Here is a 21,586-nt window from a genome sequence, read left to right on the forward strand (position 1 = left end):
TCCACAGTACTGACACCCCTATACGGCATCTGCCTGTGACAAATTACACTGATTTTTGGCCTCGGCTTGACTTGAACTAGTGTCTTCTACCTCTGGCTTCCTTTTTGCAGGGGCGGGGGGAAGAAAAGACATGTCTCACGTATCCTTTGGCATCATTCCAAGTCCATAAAGGAGGAGGATGACGCTTCTCCCAGATCACCATCTCAACGTTTTTCTAGCCGAGCTAGTTAGTATACAAAACGTTTAGGCACTGGAAAATACATGATAAAAATCATTCTACTTTGTGCTTTGGAGGGAAGGAAAGACATTTGGGACAAAGTAGTTCTGCTTTTGCCTCTCCAGGGCTATATAATCTTTGATATTCCAGCATGGAAAATTGGTTTAATCCCTGGATACAGATGAAGCCATTGGAGGTCTCTAGGTCCTCTATCTAGGGGTCACTAGGGGTGCATCTGCAGCAGCGTGACTTCGTTGGGGTAACAGTGGCTCCCAGCAGTAAGGAAATGGGCATGTAAAAGTATTTGAGGCAGAAGAATTGAGGCACCGTGACCCATGAACGGGGGTCACAATCAGAAAAAGCACATTCGAGAGTGATGAGGTCAAAGCTACTGACAAGTGTTGAAACCCAAATCCATCTCCCTATAATTTCTGCTGCTCAACATTGAAAAGGTTCTTCCTATGTTTAATCGCCCTTCATTTCACTCTAACTCACACAATCTCCGCTTGTTTGCTAGAGCTGCTGTACCCAAGCACCACAGACTAGGGGCTCAAACGACAGAAACATATCGTCCCAACAGTTCAGGAGGCCAGAAGTCAGAGATCAAGGTGTCAGTAGGCTTGGCTCCTTCTGAGGCTCTGACAGGGACCATTTCAGCCTCTCTCCTAGCTCCTGGAGGTCTGATGTCTGGGATCTTAGGTGTTCATTAGCCAAAGACACGTCACCCTGATCTCTGTCTTCATGTTCAAATGTCATCTTCCCTGTGTGTGTCTTTGTGTGTAAATTTCCCCTTTCACTAAGGACGCCATTCTTCTTGGGTTAGTGGCCCACCTGCTCCAGTACAAGCTCATCTTAACTAATCACATCTGCAGCAACCTGTTTTCGAACAAGGTCACGTTCTGAGGTGCTGGGGGTTAAGACTTCAACGCGTGAACTTGAGGACATTATTCACCCCATAACACTCCCTACGCAACATCTCTATAACAGTCTGTACCCTCCTCCCACGGCCGAGAGAGCAGGGCCTCACCTGAGTCATATTAAGGGACAGAGCACAGATTCACTGCCGTGCTCAAACTGCCGAAGCAGAATGGAAATCAGAAGCCAGTTCGCTAGGAGCCTGATGGACCGCCAAACTGAAAGGACCAGGAGGAAGGATCAAAGTGAATAGAGAAAGTTGTAAAACTGGATTCAACCCAAGTATACGAAAAGCGGGGTGCGGGGGGGGGGCGGTTAATAAATGAAGCACAGTGATCAAAACTAAAGTCCTGGTAAGTATTTTCTCACTCCAAAGAATTTTCATGCTTTTGCGGGAGCCTACCCGACCCCTCCCTCTCACCCAGGGCTGAGAGTTCTCTATAAAAGGAGCTGAGCGAGTGGCTGCTTCCCAAATCCTCAGTCTGACCATCCAGCGTGAGTTCAGTCAGGGCCTGTCTGTACCGTGCCCTGTGCATAGGAGAGAAGCCAACATCCTCCATCCAAAGGACGCCCTCAAGTGTGAGGACCTAACTCTCCCCCAGAATCCTAGTTAAAAGGTACGAGGAGATATTAATAACCCCGCATTCTGATCGATGCAAAGCAACTTTTCCTTTTTAAAAAATAATTATTTTCTAGTGTTCTGTGTGCTCGTTTTTATTGGATTTCTGTTTTATTTTTAACAAAGAAGGCAATGACTTCCATTCCCGGTAATGGCTTATTAGAACCAAAGCTCCCGATGAAAGCAACTAAAAATTCTGGATAAGAATGTAAAAGCTGACAAGATAGTAAAAAAATAATACCATCCCAAACAAAACCTAAGGAAAGTTGAAATCCAGAGAGCCAAGCCATAAATCAATACTAAGAAGACAAAGAACTCAATTTTTAAGTGAGCAAAAGATTTGAACACTTTACCAAAGAAGATATACGTATATCCAATAAACTCGTAAGCGGTTGCCTGGGGACGGGGACAGAGGAAGGGATGACTCATGAAGGAGCACCGGGAGACATGTGGTATGACAGAAATGTTTGCCGTAATTGTGGTGACGGCTTCACGGGTATGTATATACGGTAAAACTGATCAAGTCGTGGACTTTAAATATGTATGGCATATTATGCTTCAATTATATCTCAATAAAGGTATAAAATATCAATCTTACATATATCAGTTTTATATATATGGAAATAAACATTACAATAAATAAAAACTTTTAAAAATTGCTATTATTGACAATAACATAAAAAAATAAAGTACCTAGGAATAAATATATGTACCAGACCTCTTCAAAGAAAATCGTTAAACTTTATCAAAAGACACTAGAAGACGTAATTAAATAAGTGAATTTACCATGTTCATGGAATAAAATAGTCGAGATTTTAAAGATGTCAATTCCTCAAATGAATTAGACTAAATGCAGTCCCTAGCGCGATACCAGCAAGTCACACGTGGTGTGTGTGCGTGTAGAAACTGACAAGTTGATTCTGCAACACAGATGGACATGCAAGGCCCAAGAGTAGCCAAGACACTAATGGAGAAGAATGAGGTACGAGGCTGGCTCAACCGGGTATCAAGACTCACTGCGAACCTGAAGTAATGAGGACGCATTGGTCTTGGTGCAGATACACACAAACTGACGAGTGGAGCAGAATGTATGGCCTAAAAACACATACGCACATGCTCATGCGGGTGTGAGGTAAATGGCGGGGCGGCATTGCGAATAAGCGGGAAAACGTGGACTTGACGATAACTCGTGGAGAGATGATTAGACATCCACAGGGAAAAAAGGAAATTGAACCCTTGCTTCACACCACAAACAGAAACAAATTCCAGTTTAATTTAAACGCGAAGTGCCAAAATGAAAACTATAAAACTTTTAGATCCCAATATATGAGAATAACTTTGATACCACATTAGTCTGCTCAGGCTGCTGTAACAAAATACCACAGACCGGGGCCCATAAACGACGGAAATGATTTTCTCACAGTTCTAGAGACCAAAATCGAAGTTCTGACAGGGCTGGTGTCCTCGGAGGCCTCTCTCTTCGGCTCGTTAAACTGTTAATTTGGCTCGTATTCAACAACAGTTCATCCGGAGCATACGCGCTTTCTGTATGTTACAGTTCAAAATAAAACAAGAAAAACTAATTTACCAAAGTGAATGTCTCTTAGGAAGTCTTGGACTTCTAGAATGAAAAGAAAAACTGGTGGGCAGCAGGTAAGCTGCAATCCATCTTGTACAATCAGGTGTGTGAGGCAGGGTCGGCTACTGGCTTTCGGGGCTCAGTCACTGAGAGGCAGGTGGGTTTAACATCTGTGTTTAAAGCGTCACATTCATGAACAAGAATAGTCTTTCCTTAAACGATTTTTTGACCAATTCCCTCCCGGTCCAAGAACCCATGTCTTTTTCCTGTCTATCAAGGACAATTAAACTCCTACCTACCAGCAGCCGGGGTCTCCTTCCGGTCCCCGAAACAAACCTTCAGTCGTATGTCACCTGAACCAGAATCACCACATGGTCAAGGCAGTCAAGAAAGCCAGCCATGAAAGAAATCAAACAAACGCAGACATACAGAATGGGGGGAGATGTCAATCTCCAGAAAGAAAAAGTTTAAAGAATTAAAAAGAGCCACAAGAACTTTCTGCCAGCCAGCAGATGGACTTTCCTTTGCACACTGCATTTTGTTTTTCATCGAGTGGCTTCCTCCTCATTTAAGAACTGAAAATTCAGCATTCTTTCTAAGGTAATTTTTTTTTTCAAGTTGATGTAAGTGCCCCAGACGACTCTGCCCCATTGATTACTGCGTTCCGCTCTCTGCAGGCCATAGATCTGTCGCCATCTGACTGGGGAGTGTCTGCTGTTTTGGTTTCAAAGCAATTCTGTTGAGTCACACACAGGCCAGCAAAGTAATGCCGAGGGACCGGATGAGAGCTGCCCATCAGAGACCTCGGCTGCTGGTTACTTCTTCCACAAAACAGAATATAGGATTTCAGCTACCACCAGTAAACATGCCATCTGGAGGACAGCCCCTGGGTGCCGGCATGCGAGGGCTGGTGCCTGAGTCATGGTCACAGCCAAAGGGGTCGTAATTCCTGCCTCCCTCAGGATTCAGTGAAAAACTAAACGCATAAAAATGGATTGAAAAACATCAGTATAAAGGAACCAAAAGTGTCGTGGGCGTTGCCATAAAATATGAATTCAACAATCCTATTGTGTATCGCCCCAAAGTCCAACATCTTATCTAGTATGCTGTGAACTTCAGGGACCTAAGCTGAGTGTGTCGGGGGCGGGAGAGGGGTGAGGGTGTGAGTGTGTGATGGGATGTGAGTGAGTGAGGGTGTGTGTGAGTGTATGGGGGGTGAGGGTGTGGGTGTGTTTGAGGGGGTGAGTGAGTGTGTGATGGGCTGTGAGTGAGTGAGGGTGTGTGTGAGTGTGGGCAGGGGTGAGTGTGTGAGAGTATGTGTGTGTGAGAGTGTGTGCATGCATGCACGCGTGTGTCTGAGTGTGTTTTCTAAGGTTTAAGTAAAGGCAGTGGCAGTAGGGGTGGAAGGAGGAGAGGCAGGCGGGAAAGGGGTCCTAAACAGAAATGCACAAAGGCGAGACCACGATCTGATTGCCTTGGACTGAAAAAGTAAACACTCGATCGAACCTTCCAGCACTCAGGTGCCAAAGCTGGTTGCTGTGGTGGAGGCCTCCAATGCCCTCTGCTAGGAGAGATACCACCCATCCATGGCAGCCCACTGTCCAGACCGCCTCCACCCCCTTAGCCTGGCGCCGCCCCCTAGCACGGAGCCCTGTCATCGGCCGTCCCCACTCGCCTCCCATCCCCTCCAACTCCAGCTGACCTCTCTGCCCCCGCAGCTCATCTCCCCAGGCTGGGTGCCTCTGGAACTCTTCAGGCATCAAGTAACAAGCCAGAAAAAAAAAAAAAAAGCCAATAGGAAATAACAAGCAAGGACACCAGGGCTAGGAAGGAGGCCCCCTCTCAATCAGCGCGCCTGGGGCCTCATGTTAGTTCAGGCCCGCCCAGGATTCCATGAGACTCCCGGGAAAGAGGTCGGGAGAAGGCAGGAAGAGGCTTAGGCCGCCATTCAGGTCGGAGGCTGTGGAAGGAGGGAGGGAAGACAGGGAGATGAAGGGGCCAGCGTCTCGGACGACAGGGAGCACGGTTCCGCCGAGTCGTGACAGCCCTGGAGCCAAAGTCACCGCAGGAAGAGTCCTGTGCCACGCTTCGTACCTGGCCATGCCCCATCTTGGATGGTGGCAGCCTGCAGAAAGGGCGGCCTTGGTGTCGGTGTGGGGGTGCATAAGGAGGGGCAGCAGACGAGGCCACTGGTCGGTGATGCCTCCTGCGGCAGGAGACGGAGCTCCGCGGCTGCCTCTCAGGAAACGTGTTTCTTCACCTGCCGGTCACCTGAAGGTATAAAGCCTGTTTCTATTGCTTAAGCACAGAAGCCACAGACCGACTGCCAGGGGCAGAATCTGGCAAAGGCAGTTTTTAATTCTGGTTGTTTTTCTCTCTGGGGATCTGGGGACTGAATACTGTTTCAAAATATTTTGAACTAGTTGCCAACATTTAAGAAATAAGAGCTTTTGCATGTTAAAAATCCAGATTTCCACTTTTCTGGAAATGAGATGCCAAGGGCCAGCATTCCCCCATGCAGGCAGAAGGCCGGCGTCCCCCTTAGCTGTGCTTTCTCTCTCCAGTTGGCCATCGTCCCCACCACTCCTTTATGCTTAACCCCAGCCGACACCACTCATCATTTACTGACTGTCCCCACTGGTCACTGGAATTTCCGACTTTGCCTGTGTTCATTCCTATGTCACTGTCGGAATGTAAGCTGAGGGCAGCGATGCTGTCCGCTCTGATCGCTGCTGTCAATCAAAGGTCTGGAACGGCGCCAGGTGCATCGTAGCCGCTGAGTAAGCGTTTGTCCCACGAAGTGGCTGTGCTACCACAGAGTGCTGGGATGAGTTGCTTGGCTTGGTGGTGATGAAGAAACTGAACTTGTCTGCAGCTAACCCAGTTCCAGCCACACGCAGCCAAGCTGGCCCGTGAGGGAGGGCGGGACCCCGGCCGTGGCACAGAGCACGCGTGTTCCGAGCGGTGTGTGGGGCGGACCAGCCACAGAGCGGAGCGGAAGGGGCGCATACAGCAGCAGGGCGTCTACACCCCACGCCCTGCGCCCTGTCCCTCCCACACCTCGAAGCGGGGAGCCGGTTGCACAGGGAGGCGGAGCTTACCTCAGCTCCTCCCCCTGGAGGGCGGGACCCCGGCCGCTGCACAGAGCACGCGTGTTCCGAGCGGTGTGTGGGGCGGACCAGCCACAGAGCGGAGCGGAAGGGGCGCATACAGCAGCAGGGCGTCTACACCCCACGCCCTGCGCCCTGTCCCTCCCACACCTCGAAGCGGGGAGCCGGTTGCACAGGGAGGCGGAGCTTACCTCAGCTCCTCCCCCAGCCCCAGCTCAGCCTGAAGCATCAGCACGAGGTACTCGCTGGGCCAGGCTCCGGGGCAGCGGGCGTCAGGGGTCCTTGGCCCAGATCTAGCAAACACTTAGGCGCAATGTTTGTGTTGGAAAGAATAGAGCTCGGTGACGATGTGATGACGTGATGTGCGAGCTCAAATGGCATTAAAATGCGCGTGGACAAGTGATGCACATCCAAGGAGACCTGCCTGCCGGAGGCAGGTCCCCCGTGGTGTCTCCTGAGCTCCGGAAATGGCCACCAGATGGTAAAGGAGAGCCGCCCCGTGCAGTCCGATCACCAGGAGGGACTGGCCACTCCATCAGGAGCCAACCGGCCTCATCCAAGTCCATTTTACTTGCTAAAATCAAGTAATATTAGGTTCAAAAAATAAGTCAATTTCTCATCTCATTTCTCACTGTCATCTGTTTGCCGCATCCATTTCTAGCTAAAGGAATAAACAATGTTTGTGTTGGAGACCAAAGTTTGCTGCTAATAAAAAGTCGAAGTCGGGTCTGGGCCTGACATAAGGCAGAGAGCTAGATCCCTCAATTTGTGGGCAACTGGCTGTCGGCTTCCCCTGTGGAAAGCAGTTGGGGAGAAAGAGAAATGACTCCGGTGGGGCATCGTCCTGCGTCAGACCGCAGAGCGTTTTGCATATTTTTGTCATATAATTCCCTGTTCCAAGGGATAAGGAGGTTTATAAAGAATCTGCTAGCATGCAAAACGGTACGGCTGTTATGGAAAACAGTACGGAGTTTCCTCAAGAAATTAAAAATAGAACTACCATACGATCCAGCAATCCCACAGCTGGGCATTTACCCCAGAAAAAGTGAAATCAGCATTTCAAACACGGCCTACTGAACGGGAAAAAATATCTGCAAAGCACATATCTGATAAGGAGTATGTACCCAAAAATCGTTTCTCCAAAATCGTTTCTCCAAAATCGTTTCAATGTACAGTTTCTATATATTAAACCGATCGAACCCATCAATGCGATCTTTAAAAAGGCATCCCCTGATGAACCAGAAACCGAGGAATTCCAGAAAGACAGAAAGTGACAGGGCACAGACAGGAGACTTTGATCTAGGATCCCCAAGGGCGGGATTGGGGGGGGGGGTTGCTACAAAAGGAGAGAGGGACACCAAGCTGCCTGTGACCCAGGAGCCAGCGAGGGTGTGACCACAAGGGCGCCAGCAAGGTTAAACGCTGAAGGACCTCACAACACAGCCCAGCTGGACAGAGCACGTTTGCGGGGGGCTTCCCCTCACCTGACCTGTCACCCGTCACTGTGTTGCCAGGCACTTCTCTGGTTGCCATGTGCTCTTTCCACAGCAGTAACTCGGCTCCCCACCATCCTCTGGGAAACAACCGCCTCATACGCCCTCCTCTGACGGCCTTGCAGGCTGGTGGCTCCAGAAGCCCGGGCGCTCCTTGCTCACTCTCTCCCCTCTGCCTGGGCACCCTTGTCCACGTCCACGGTCCCAAATGCCTGCTGCGGGCAGAGGATGCACATTTACGACTCTGGCCTGGTCCCTCTTTCGGGGAGACCTATGGCTTGGCCTGCAACAGCCTGCTTATCCCTCGGGCGTCTCGGGGTTACCTCGGACGCTGGGTCACGCGGGCATTCTAATAAAAGACCAAGCCCAGCGCTCTGCCCCACGGCACCCCGTCTTCGCCTACACCTTTGCCCTTCCCTCCTGCCTCCCACGAGCAGGTTGCATCCTCGGCCTCTCTCTCTCTCAGCTCTCACACGTGCTCCCTCCCGCCCACAAGCCTTTCGATTTCTAGGTTCAGACGGTGAGACTTTACCGAGCATCTACTACATTCTAGACACCAAGGAGATGAAAATAGCTAATACATGGACCCCATCTTCAAGGGCTTTACAGACTAATAAATACCAGTGGACAGGGAAATAAATAAATACCATAACGTATGACAACTGTGATTACAGAACAAAGTCGGGGCCACGAGCACGCAAAAGTGGGAATGATGACCGAACTCCCCATAAGATGGAGAAGCTTCGGCTGCATTTCGAAGGCTCGGGGAGTGTTCTCCATACAGATGAGATGGATGAGAAGATGAAATGCACTGCCCGGAAAAGGGACATGTCAAAGTCACTCTGCCTGTGGAAAGCCAAAACAGAGAATGTCACAGGAGCTAAACTAATTTAAAATGCAAGGTATTAGTTTTCTTAAAATAACTTTCATTTGAAAATACCAGAAGCATCTATGAAAATAAAAAAAGAACTAGCATTTCTAGAGTTCGGCTGAATGAAGCAGGGTTTGCACATACCCTCTCCTTCATAAGAATGGAAGACAAGAGCCAAGTTCAAGGTCCAGGAGGCAATCAGAGAAATTAGAGGGGAACAGATTGTGAGAGTGGAAATCTTACAAAGGAGAGAGTCAGGACATGGGGGCCAGTCAAGGTCCCACGGTGAAGCGGGGGATCGCTTCCCCGGATAGCTCATGATGATTTCAGCCTGGGCGTGCCTCTGCTCCACCCCGCCCCTTCCAAGGTGGGACAGAGAACAGCCTAGCTTCAGAGGATGGCTGCATCCACATCGGTATCACGTTTACCTGCAGCCAGGGCCACAGGTACCCCTCACAAGAAGATCTGAATGAAGAATAATTTCCTGGTACCACTTAAATCACACCACAGCACCCGCTCTGCCTGACTTAACTGCATCCTGGACAAGACATGAGGACCCCAGGCCTGGCTCACCCTCTGCTCAAGCAAAGAGAAAGTTGCTCTGGGTCCTCCCTCACTGCTCACATTCGGCTGGCGGAACGTGTCCAGCAAGACACACAGTAGCCATGGGAGGAAGTTTACCCCACGACCTTCCTCTCTTCTTGTATGAAAAAGTGCCACCTGAAATTCTCCCTCTGCCCAAAATGGTGCCCAAAGGAGAACAGCTGATAGCAGTTGGTCAGTACAACAACCGTCGAGCATCTTCTGTGGGTAAGGAGCTGCGCTGAAACGCACTGAGCATTTTAGTATGTCTAAGACGTGGTCCCTGCCCACAACAGAACACGTCCTGGGAAAAAAGTGACTCAACCCAAGTGTCATAATTACTCCACTGTTAACAAACCCAATGATCAAAGAGTAAATGTCCAATGTGGACATATGCTCAGGGCAGAAAAAGAAAGCCAACAGGAATAAAGTGATTGCAAATAATCTTGACTCTGCTGACTTCAAAGGTGTAGACTTTACTATATCACAAAGCTATATATGCATATAAATATATTAATATACTACATAGTCTTTCTCTAGATCAACAAAAGTATACATAAAGATCGACTTTATGTATACTCATTTTTGTTTTCAGGTTTATAAATGCTTTTTATGGTACTGTGGGCTTAAAAAAAAAAAAAAAACGAGAAAGAAAATATTTCCTGCAGTTTTTCCCAAAATGTTCCATGTAATTCGGAGCTCAGCAATGGTACAGCAATGGGCATACAGACACAGCGACGTAATTCACACCCAGCTGTTTAACGCTTTATTTTCTGGACAGTTACCATTAGCTGGATCAGAGGAAGAATCTTCTAGAGTATTTCACACCAACAAAAAGAGAATCATATCTATGGCCACAGATTGTTGTTTTCATAATCATTTTCCCTTTTGAAAAAGCCCATTGCTCAAGCCAGCACAAAAAAATAATAATAATAATTTTCAAAAATCAAAACCCTTATTATAATCTCTATCTACCCATCTTCTAAGAGGCAGAATGAGTGGGCTGGAATTAGAGATTTAATGAGGTATTTTCAAATGGCTCTCACGCTTTTGATTTTCCACTGGCCTTACAACAACTTTGGGATTTTGGGATCTAACATTGAAATACACGAATGCAAATAAGTACAGATATGTCCAGAAATGAAATTTCACCTGTAAACTTATCCCACCTTCAGACTACAAACCAAAGATCATTCAGGTTGATTGATTAGTTTAATTCTAGCACGTGAAAAAAAACTGTTCATTAAGTTGGAAGAACATACAAGTCACACTATCTGTCAGGCACAACCATATTGACTTGAGGATACAGCACAGCTAATCCTAAGATTCACTGGTGCCCTGTCATTAACGCACTAATCCCATTAATCATCCATCTGTCAGATAGCGTTCTGTCCTAATAACAATGGCGGCCATCTTTTGAGGGTTTATGGCCCATCAGGACCGGTCCTGCACTTCAGAGGCATTTCCGCTCAGGTAACCCTCACCGCACCCCGAAGAGGTAGAACCATTCCGATTTCATTTCACATATGAGGAAATGAAGAATCAGGTGGCAAAGTAACTTGTCTTGAGTTTGAAACTAACACGTGGCAATCCTGGAATCAAGTGGGGCGCCCGCCTCTGAGCCCCAGCCCCTCCCCCACTGCACCAGGCCGACGCTGCCCCCAAGTCCTTCCCTGAGCCCTCACGTCTCTCTCTGGAATGTCTTCCTTGGGATCCCAGACAGGCAACACTGAAAGGCTCCCTTTGGGGCCCCCACACCCTGAACATCTGGCCTGCTTCCCCGGCCCCGCACAAGGAGAGCAGGAGAAGCCGCTCTGTCAGGAAAGGGGCTGGGTATTTGCCTCCTCTCAGATTGCAGGGAACATTCCAAATGGTTAAAATATTTTCAGAACGCCGTACCAGTCCAATTCTCAACAGTGACGGTGGTACAAAGTACCACACAGACGAGTGAGGTAACTAAGGGTCGCTTTGTTTTACGGCGTCAAATGCACATCCTCCCAATTTGACAAAATTATTGTGAAAGCAAAATATGTCACAAAATTGTATAATGCATTTTCTCTGCATCTGATATTCCAAACTATACCCTTTCGTTTCTTAGCTTGTTGGCATAAATTGGCCAGCTCTTTTTCTCTGGAGGAGCTGTTCTCACTTTGCTGTTATATCCAACCCACTTCTTTAGTTTTAAAAAGGCCTTTTATTTTTTTTTATGAAATTGTAGAGCTAAAGGGCGGTACTAGTCTTGCTTTGTTTCCAACACCCTACATGGCAAACTGAGATGTCACCAACATGGCACTCATCAGGCAAAACGACTGTTGTGGTTGTCTTTAAACGAACTTTCAAAATCTAAAAGTCTAGAAACGGCTGCACCTCTCGTCACTGACTCCCCGGCCTCCACCCCTCAAGCCGACACCGCGGGGTCCCATTTCCCGCTCTGGGTCACACATGGGGGCCAGAGCGGAATCTCGAAATCTTACTCAGAGCTCACCGCTGCTCTCCTTCGGGCTGCAGGACACATCACTGCCATGGGGCTCTTCTTTTCTTCTCTTTTCTAAAAATTATTTGTACTCCTGGTCCAGAGTTCGGCTGGGTTCGGGTTGGGTCTGAGTCCCCACTAAAAGGCCTTCTTGATACAGAGGTGAACACTGCAGATCTGGGGTCCGAGGATCCGGCACAGACGCCAGGTCCACTCTGTCCGAGGCACCGGTCGGTCTCCCCCGACTTCCCGTTTTCCATTTCTAAGTCAAGGTGGAAGATCTCCGAAGGTCATACGTTGGTCTTCTCTCTTACGTGATTCCATCAACGCCCGGCCTTCGAGCCAAATCGGCTCATCTTCAAGCAGAAGCCCCTCATGCCCAGGACGTGGGTGTCTCGGTTGTTCGCACGGTAACGGTCCTTCCGAAACACCGTGTGTGCCAAGGGGACGCTGGGAAGGCGGGCGGCTCTTCTCCGACTCTGGGACGTCCGAACCACCTGCCATCCAGGAGACCTGCTGGGCAGACTTCATGGAGCGGGGAGGCCTTTTGAAAATTAGGGGGCCTTGAGGCATCATTTCCCTCCTCCACCTGATCACAGACAGGTAAAATCGTCGAGGCAGTGGGCAGAAGTGGCAGGGAGTGGCGCGGACGGCCGTGAGCAGGGGAGGGGACATCCTACGGACAGGCGTTCACATTTAGATACGTTTACCACTCCATGCTGGCCAAGCCGAACGAGGCTGTCAGCTGAACTTAGCCCTGTGCAGCCAGCTTGCAACTCCAGACCCGGGTGTTTGGTCCCTGAGCAACAGTGTTGGTCCCTGGGAGACCCACTGTGAGCTTGGCCCAGCCGTAGGATAGAAAAGGAACGGCATGCAGACACTCACGGGGTGAGAGGCCCGTCACGTGTTGTGAAATCCCCCAACCGTCCCCCAAGAACTGCTTTGGGCTCAGTGAGGAAGAAGGGGACTCTGCCTGTTTGGCCAGCACTGACCACTCTGCCAAAGCTCCAACGTGTCAGCTATGACGCGATGTCTCAGCTGTGAGGACTGCTCAGGGAAGAGGGTACATGGGGACAGAGAGGACTCCCCAAAAGCGAGCAGCAATTCCTTGTGGTAAAAGAAGTTTTCATGATTGGCACACACTGGACAGGGTGGCAGATGAGTCCATGGGGGACGGTTTATGGAGGACTCCTTCAGAAAGAGTCAAACCCCTTAGATGTTTCTCATAAACTTCTGGCGACTGTCCTACTTGGTATCTAGGTTTAACCTTTCCATTCCTGCATTCCCATCCGAATTTGCCCCAGCTCTTCAGGGAAGACACTTGTATAAAACCAGGCATGGCGGTGACCAGGGGCCTTGAGAGGCCAGGCTGACGAGAGGAAGGGGCCGTGCCCCACCCCCAGCTGTCTGCTGAGCTCCACAGAGAGAGCAGCATCCTCTCCAGGCACCTGGAGCCTGAGCAAGAACCCAGCATCCAGGGAGGAACAGACACAGCTGGAGAAGGACCCCTTCCTGCCCAGACAACTCCAGAAGGACAAGGACCTGGAACACACGGGAGCCAGCTATGGGCTTGAGGAAGCTGAGCCCTGAGAAGCATCGGGGTAGAGGGATGACAACTCAAAACATATTTGGGGAGTTCAAATACAAACCAGTGGACCGCGCTGCGGAAGCCACGGGGAGGCGTAGCTTGGCGGACACTGGTGAGGTTCCTCCCGCATTCCCTTCGCTACGTCATCACGAAGACGAAAATTCCAGACCTGTCAGTCCCCTTCGCCCGCAGTTACAACTGCTGAAGCCCAAAGTTGTTCCCCTGCAAATCTGGCTAGAAATCCATCCTTCCCTGAAGCCACGTGGGACAGTCCATCTAGTCCTACAGCAAAATCTGTCACTTTCCAGCAGCACGGTCTTCCTACGATTCGTTTTTAATGAATGTGGCCTTTGCGAGTGGGTTTTCAGAAACATTATTAAATAAGACCTTCCCAAATTTACTTTGCAGAAGTATTTTTTTATGGAAAACAGATGTTATTAGCTAACCCAAAAATGCAAATCATAACATCATAATGACTTTTTAATTTTAAACGTTACGGATACAACTTTCCAGAAGGGACTCAAAGAGACAGTGACAACAGCTGCAGAAGAAACATCGCAAGTGGGAAGTGACCGAGAAACGGGGGGCGCTGTGGGAAGTGACTGAGCAACGGGGGGCGCGTCTAGAGCTGCAGACACGAAGAATAGTTCTCGTCTCTAAATGCAGTGCCCTGAGCTGAGCTCTCGCACGTGTTCGATTCCGAAGCGTTTATTCAGCTAAAGGAACAAAGTCACCACCAATATCCAGGACACAGATCACTCCCAAATGTGTCTACACATGCCACCGGAAAGAGAGTTCTAGAAATACACACTCGGCGCCCTTCCTCCACATTTCTGCAAAACTCCTCTAAGAGGAACATGAAACCAGTGTGCAGACCCTCCCGGCCCAGACTCCGCCACCGAGACGTCAACGCCTCCTGCAGGGGGCCGCAGCACAGAGGTTCTATTTCCACGGCTGGCCGTCTTGATCGCACTGTGAGAGGACCGAACGCCCGAGCATGTTCTAACCCTCGTAGGAAGTAGCTGGGTTTCCTCCCCAAACCGTGTTTCCTCCTCTTGATTAGCCCCCTCCTTCCAGCTTTCTGGAGAAGTTTAGAAATATTTCCAAGTATCAGTACATTTTAATATCGCCCTTGTGAATAAAATTCCATATAGATGCAAAATATGCCCCTCTCCGTTTCGATTCTAGGTAATTTCTGAAGAGCGAGTCATCACAGGTATTAAAACGCTCCCGGGCAGTCTCCTGATGAATCCATTTAGAAGTGCACCCAGGAGGTGACGTCCAGTCCCCCGGCCTACTGCTCAGGGCGAGCTGGCCTTTGTCAGAGAGTTGACCGCCGTCCTCCGGCCAGATGGCTGACACACATGCTTCCTGCCACCCTTCTCTCCACAGAAGCGGCCAAAATTAAACAACAGGAAGCATTTTCCAATTTCTGTCTAGGAATCGCTCAATGCTTCAGAACCCGATGTGAATTTCCCACGGAGATAAAAGTATAAACGTTGTTCTTGCTTTTTCCTTTTTTTTTTTTTGTAAGACATCTCCTTCCCCACTCCCATCCCTGCCCCACAACAAAACAGGAACAGAATTTCATGTCCTTCAAGTTCTTCTCATAGGTTAGAGAAAAGGAGCCCTAATGCCAGCTGCTGTCCACCCGCTAGAGGAGGAACGGACCCAAATCCCGCTGGGGAAGAGAACGGAGGGGGACACGCTACCGCTGTGGCTGTGGCCGCAACATCCCTCCACCTGAATGAGGCACAACCCACCGAAAAGGGCTCTGCCGAACGCCAGGGATGGCAATCATTCCGACTGCCATGCGCAGGGGACACGAGTCATTTGGGGCGTTCGGTCAGTTCGTGGATTCAGAAAGCAGAGTCACCTCGACGGGAATTGCATCCAGGCGCTCAGCTGCCGACACACCAAGAGCCAAGAGTCTCTCAATGTTTTCCACTTCGGCGAAGGCGTCCCTTTAGATCCTCCCCTCCCCCGCTCGGCAGCGCCACCGAGGGGCCCCTGCCACGGAGCAGGGTCCAGAAGGACGGACCGTGATCATCTGACTGCTTTTGCTCATGCAGAGCCCTGAGCGACGTCACCAGACCCCGCATGCACGAGCGTCCCAGCGGAACTGGGCACCTAACGGCCAGAATGTGACAGCCTCTGGATGCGAACCGAGAACCTGCTTCCTGGGCAGCAGCCGTCTGACCGCTTGGACACACGAGCCTCTGAAGCTGGCGGTCTTCGGTCGGGGGTCGTTTGCACGTGGGCCACGTGCCCCTCCCCCCATCGTCTTGCTGCACAGCTGCATTAGTGTCAATGGTTTCCAAACCACACAAGAACAGGGGAAGACACTTGCTTCTCGAGGAACTGTGGCTCAGCTGGATGAACCACAGCTTATCGGAGAGAGAGAGACTTTGCCCCCCAGACTTGCTGTAAGAACAGGGGGGACCCAGAGAGATGGCAACCTCAGGACAGCTGTTGGAGATGAGATGTCACTGTCGAAGACACCGTCCAAGCATCACTAATGATTTTGTGGGTCGATGCCCTGTTGTGGGAGAGCTCTCTAGCCACCGTTAGAATGCTCGCCACTAGATGCCAACCGCACTACCTCCACCAGCTGTGACAGCCACGAACGTCTACGGACATTGCCAAAGTCGGCCTGGTGGCAAAACTGTCCCTGAATGAGAACTGCTGACTCACGGGTGTGGACACCACCTCAGGCTCCTTCCAGCTCCCAGGAGCAATTCTGGGGGAGCGGAGCCAGCAGCGCCACCCAAAGGCAGACGCTGGGAGTTCAGAGGCAGGTAAGGATGAAGTCTGTCATACAACATCCAGGCAGAGCTGTAGACGAGAAAGGGCTGATACCAAGTCAACCACCAGAGACACCAGATGCCAAGCAAGAGTCAGGACAGAGACTTGGTGCCAGACGGCACGTATTTGGTAAGAGGTTGGGGAGTCTAAGGACTGTGAGGACATATCGCTAATATTTAAAGACAAAGCTTCACTCTCCCGTTGGTGGTAGGCTGGTTGAAGATGGAATCTGCTAAGGCAGGCAGGGCTGGGTCTTCGGCACCCTGTGTGCCAGCCCAGAAGGGGCACTGTGGGAACCCCTATGACATCTGTTGCAGACACCCTAAAAATCACGTGGGCTTGGATGTGGACATTCTCGGTAGGAAAGTTTAAAAGTTGATGAGGGGACCATAAAGAGATGATAGATTCTGTGATTCAACTTCCTAGATAGAAGTTGGATTCATCTGATATCAGAGAAGTAAAATTTCAGGAGACTACAACTAGATCTGAGTTTCCTTCTAGAAACTTCTGGCCCAGCCTTTGAATTCCTGAGTGCTGTACGGTCCTGGACATACAATAAATGATGACAAAACTTTTCTTTTGTGTAGGAAGGCCGATGATTCTTCACATTAAAGATGGAAGCTGACCTTTCTCATCAGAAATGGTTTATAGAATCAACTTACAAAAATGTAAAAAAAATGCAGCAAAGGGAAGCGTAAAATACATTATTCTTATATTCTTTGCTAGATCGTAAAGTCCATGAAAGCAGCATAACTTCCTTATCCTTAACGCCTAGGCCAGAATACATACTCAAAATATATTTAAAGTGAATCAAAATCTTCATTGATTTTATTTTTAAGTCTCTAGGAAGTGGCAACCATTTTAATGAGATTTCAGCAATACATTTACATGGAATACTCTGATATAAAATATATATATGTACATTAAACTATCTGGGTATTAGTGTATCTACTTAAAACTCGTAATGTCTGATTATGATGCTTGATCCTTTAAGAGGCAATAAAGAATGGCTGTAAAAACAACCTATGTGTGTGAGGAATAGATATATAAAAGCTTACTGATATTTAATAAAAAAAATCTTTTATTATGAACATTTTATAGCCTTATCAGATATTTGTCATTTATTTAAATTGCATATACCACTCGAGTATGGTTAAAAAGTCATTTCTGCTTTACATTTAATGTTGAAATATTCTCAGTTGTTTGGGATAAATTATACTACAGGAAATTTTTTGCCCTATAGACTATGCTTATATCCATGAGGGTATATTTAACCTGCAAAGGGTATAAAATACATATTCAAATACTGGAAGTCTGGTATACTTCACAGTGTTTTGGAATGAGATTTAATACTCGTGATTATACCAGAATCACATGGATTGTATGCAACCATAATAACTTGTTAAAATATGAAACCTATTCTTTAGATTAAGATTCTCCTATTAAAATAGCAAATTAATTTGAGAGAAAATGAGGTTAACAGTCTAAGATTTAAAGATAATGCAAGGGAAATTGCTATTTCTGAAACTCTTAGAGAAATGTGGTACATAAATACTTGTAATATAGCTGATAGGTACTTAGAATATCTACAAGATCAAAATCAACTTCCTGATTAAAAAAAATACCATTTTTCAAAGGCGAAAGTAACCTGTTACAAAAGAATCTAAGTGAGGTGTAAGCACAAATTGTACTGTCCGTTTATGTAGACTCCTTGAGTTAGGAAGAATGGATTAAAGTTCTACAACTGAAAAGGAGAAATGAAACCTATAGAAAAGCAAAGAATATGGCACTGGAGTAGACATAAGTACAAAAAGGAAGGATTGATAAATTTGTGTGTACAGTAAAATTCAAACCGATGTTTCCATGTCATGGTAACTGGCAGAGAATTCCATATAAATCAAAGAAATGATCAAAGGATCTGAATGGGCAATTCACAGATGAGGACCCCCGAGTAGCCATGGACATGAAAAGATGCTTAATCTCACCAGTAATCGAAGGATTACACCTTAAAACAACACTGAGATGCCATTTTGCTGCCCTTGGATGGGCAAAATCAAAATGAAACGCCAAAACCTGACACTTGCCCCGTTGCGGAGTCTGGAGCAACGGGCGCTCGCCTTCGCTGGCAGCAGTGAACTTTAAGTTATACTTTGCAGAGTGGTCTGGAGACAGCTAGTTTACTTGAAGATGGTTACGCACTAATCCAGTGTCTGGGCATTACATTCTGCAGGGATTTCTGGCATGTGTACTCAAGGAGACACGTACACAGGTTCGCTGCAGTATTGTTTTTAGTTGTTAAAAACTGGGAACCAATGTCTACTAGAAAAATGGATAAACTGTGGTATATTTGTAGTATTTGGCTGTTAAAATGATTACAAAGTATGTGTGTTGACTACTTCTCAAAAACGATGATGAGGTAAAATGGCCAACTAACATGTACTATGTGATAAGACTTAGCAGTTTTAGAACATGCCAAATAAAGACTGATGTACACTAAAATTGTAAAAGCATGTATAAGAATGATAAACACCCAAATCTGGCTTGTTTACCTCCGGAGGAGGAGGAGGAAAATTGGATTGTGGTGTCCACAGGGGAGCCTTCAATCGTATCTGCAATGTGTTACTTCATTTAAAAATATCGAATGTGAGAAAATTGGGGTTTATTAAAGCTGAGTGATGGTCATTCACATATTTTTGATATGCTTGATACTTCAAAAAAAATAACAATATTTTTAAAAGATTTTAAAAAGACAAAGCCTCTTAGCCCTTAAAGGTAGAATTGATTGCATCAGCAAGCTCCTGCTTTGTAACAAGCTGCGCCAAAAACTCAGTGGCTTAAACAATAAAAAATTTTATTTGCCTGAGTCTATGGATCAGCTGGGATTTCTCCTGCTCCTGGCTGGGCTCACACATGCATCTGTGGTCAGTGGTGGGTTAACCAGCTCTGAGGCTCTTAGCCGCGCTTTCACACCTGTTTAGGGTAAACATAATGGAATATGTGATTTAACACCTTTTGTTTTTATTTATTACATTATAAAACATTAACTACTAGGATCAATTACTAAGGAATCATTCCACAGGACTCATGATGGTTAGAGACCACCTGTCCTTTTACTCCAAATATGACTGTCAGAACTGTATCAGTAGTAGTCACTCTTGCCAAGAGTAATTTCTTTCAGCTAATAACCTTTATTTAAATGTTAACTTCAACAACCAAAGTGTCCTACAATGAATGATGGGATAAAGAAGCTGTGGTACATACATGCAATGGAATATTACTCAGCCATAAGAAGAGATGAAATATTGCCATTTGCGACAACATGGATGGACCTCGAGATAATCATGCTGAGTGAAATAAGCCAGATGGAAAAAGTTAAAAAACATGTGATATCACTTATATATGGGATATAAACCTAAAAGCAACAAACGAACAGGACAAACAAGCAAACACTCATGGACATGGACAATAGACTAGTGGTTACCAGAGGGTGGGAGTTGGGGAGGGGAAGGATAGATGGAGTAAAAGGGGTCAAATATGTGGTGACAGAAAGAAATCTAACTATGGACACTGAACACACAATGAGAAATTGTATGTCAAATATACAGTGTCAAATTGTATTACTGTATTTCATTAACCAATGTCACTATAATAAAATAAAATAATAAATGTTAGCTTCAAGTAACGTTGACTTTTTTCTAGAAAGTAGCTAAAGTTCAAAAAAATTCACTTTTTTACACTCCCCATCACTGAAATTGTCCTTTTTGTTGTCACGTGAACCTTGCTATGCACAGATGCACACGCACGTGCGCACATAGGCACGCACATGGACACACGCACATACACCACACACACACGGTAGCTTTACATTCCACGGTGACATTCACTCTCAGCCCTGAATGACAGTTCACCAGCTGTAACACAAATGTAACAATGGTGACAAAACCAGCAGAACGCCAGCACTGACCGCACGCCGACTGCGCCCCAGGCACCGTCTGGGTGCTGTACGTGGATAACTCTTCATCTGCACAGTGCCCATTTTTTACAAAGAAACTAGGTACCAGAAGGATAAACGACCACTCAAGGTCACTTGGTTGCTATGTGGGCTTGGATTCCAGCCCCAGAAGTCTGATCCTGAGCCCATGCTTCTATCCCTACACTCCACTGCCCCGCTAATGTTCAATGAGTTAGTCAATGAAATTTTCATTTTTTGACAATCATTATGAAGTTATGATTTTTTTAAAAGAAAGTCAAATGTAAGTGCAGACATTTGGTAAAAATGCAGGATGCGTGATCACTTTGAAATCTAAAGACTAGAGAGAATGTTAATCTCTTTCATCAGCTTTCTGTAGATGTCACTGTAGGCGAAGCACAGATTACTTAGTGTAATAGAATCTGATCTCTCGTTATAACATACCATAACCTTGTTTCTCAACATCGCTCTACTTGACTCCGATCAAACATATTCAGTTACGTGGTATTAAGTTCAGATGTTTTAAGAAATAGAACCAGAAATAAGTCGGGGGAAAAAAAGAAGCTAAAGTATGAGAAGTTCTGTATCAGCGTCCAATTAAAATGTAAATTTATCCTTTAAGAGAAAAAAATGAGTGATCCATTGAAAATTAATGCAGGAGAAGAACATGTGCCATTGAGTCAGAAAAGCTGGAAGTCGGGGAAAGAATACATTGCAACGAAATAACCTTTGAAAGGCAAGCATCAGTGTGACAAATGCAGATTGAATATAAAACACAGATTAGAAAGAGCAAAGTGGTCATTGGAATACCCATTTGGAAAGAAACAAGAAAAAATATTTGGGGGAAGAAACATCAGAAAATTATTGACAACGTCAAAGAACTGGTTTCTCATAGAGAAATGATATTAAAAAAAACTGATGGCATATATCATATTAAAACATATAACTTTTATATTTTTAAAATAAGCTTTTATTGCAGTTTGACATATAGAGACATTACAAAGCTTATGTATACATTTCAATAAATTATCAGAAAGTAAAACATCCACATCACCATCACCTGCATCAAGAAATAGACCCTTCCCGCACCCCAGAAGCCTTTCTAAGCCCCCTCCCGACTGCTAGCCTATGTTTCCCCCAAATGTAACCATTCTCCTGGCCTTTACCACCCCAAAAGTTCCCCTCGTTTTTAAGCTTCATAGAAACGATGACTCTCACGGTACACTATTCTTTGCCGCTTGGCTTCTTTCACTGGACATTATGTTTGTGAGATTTTTCCAGGTTCTTTCATGCTGCAGTGTTTCACCGATTTTCGTGGCTATATGGAAGCTCATTGCATGAATTTACCGAAATGTATCCATTCT

This window comes from Pteropus alecto, unplaced genomic scaffold (genome assembly GCF_000325575.1).
Source record: "Pteropus alecto unplaced genomic scaffold, ASM32557v1 scaffold66, whole genome shotgun sequence".
Lineage (NCBI taxonomy): Eukaryota > Metazoa > Chordata > Mammalia > Chiroptera > Pteropodidae > Pteropus > Pteropus alecto.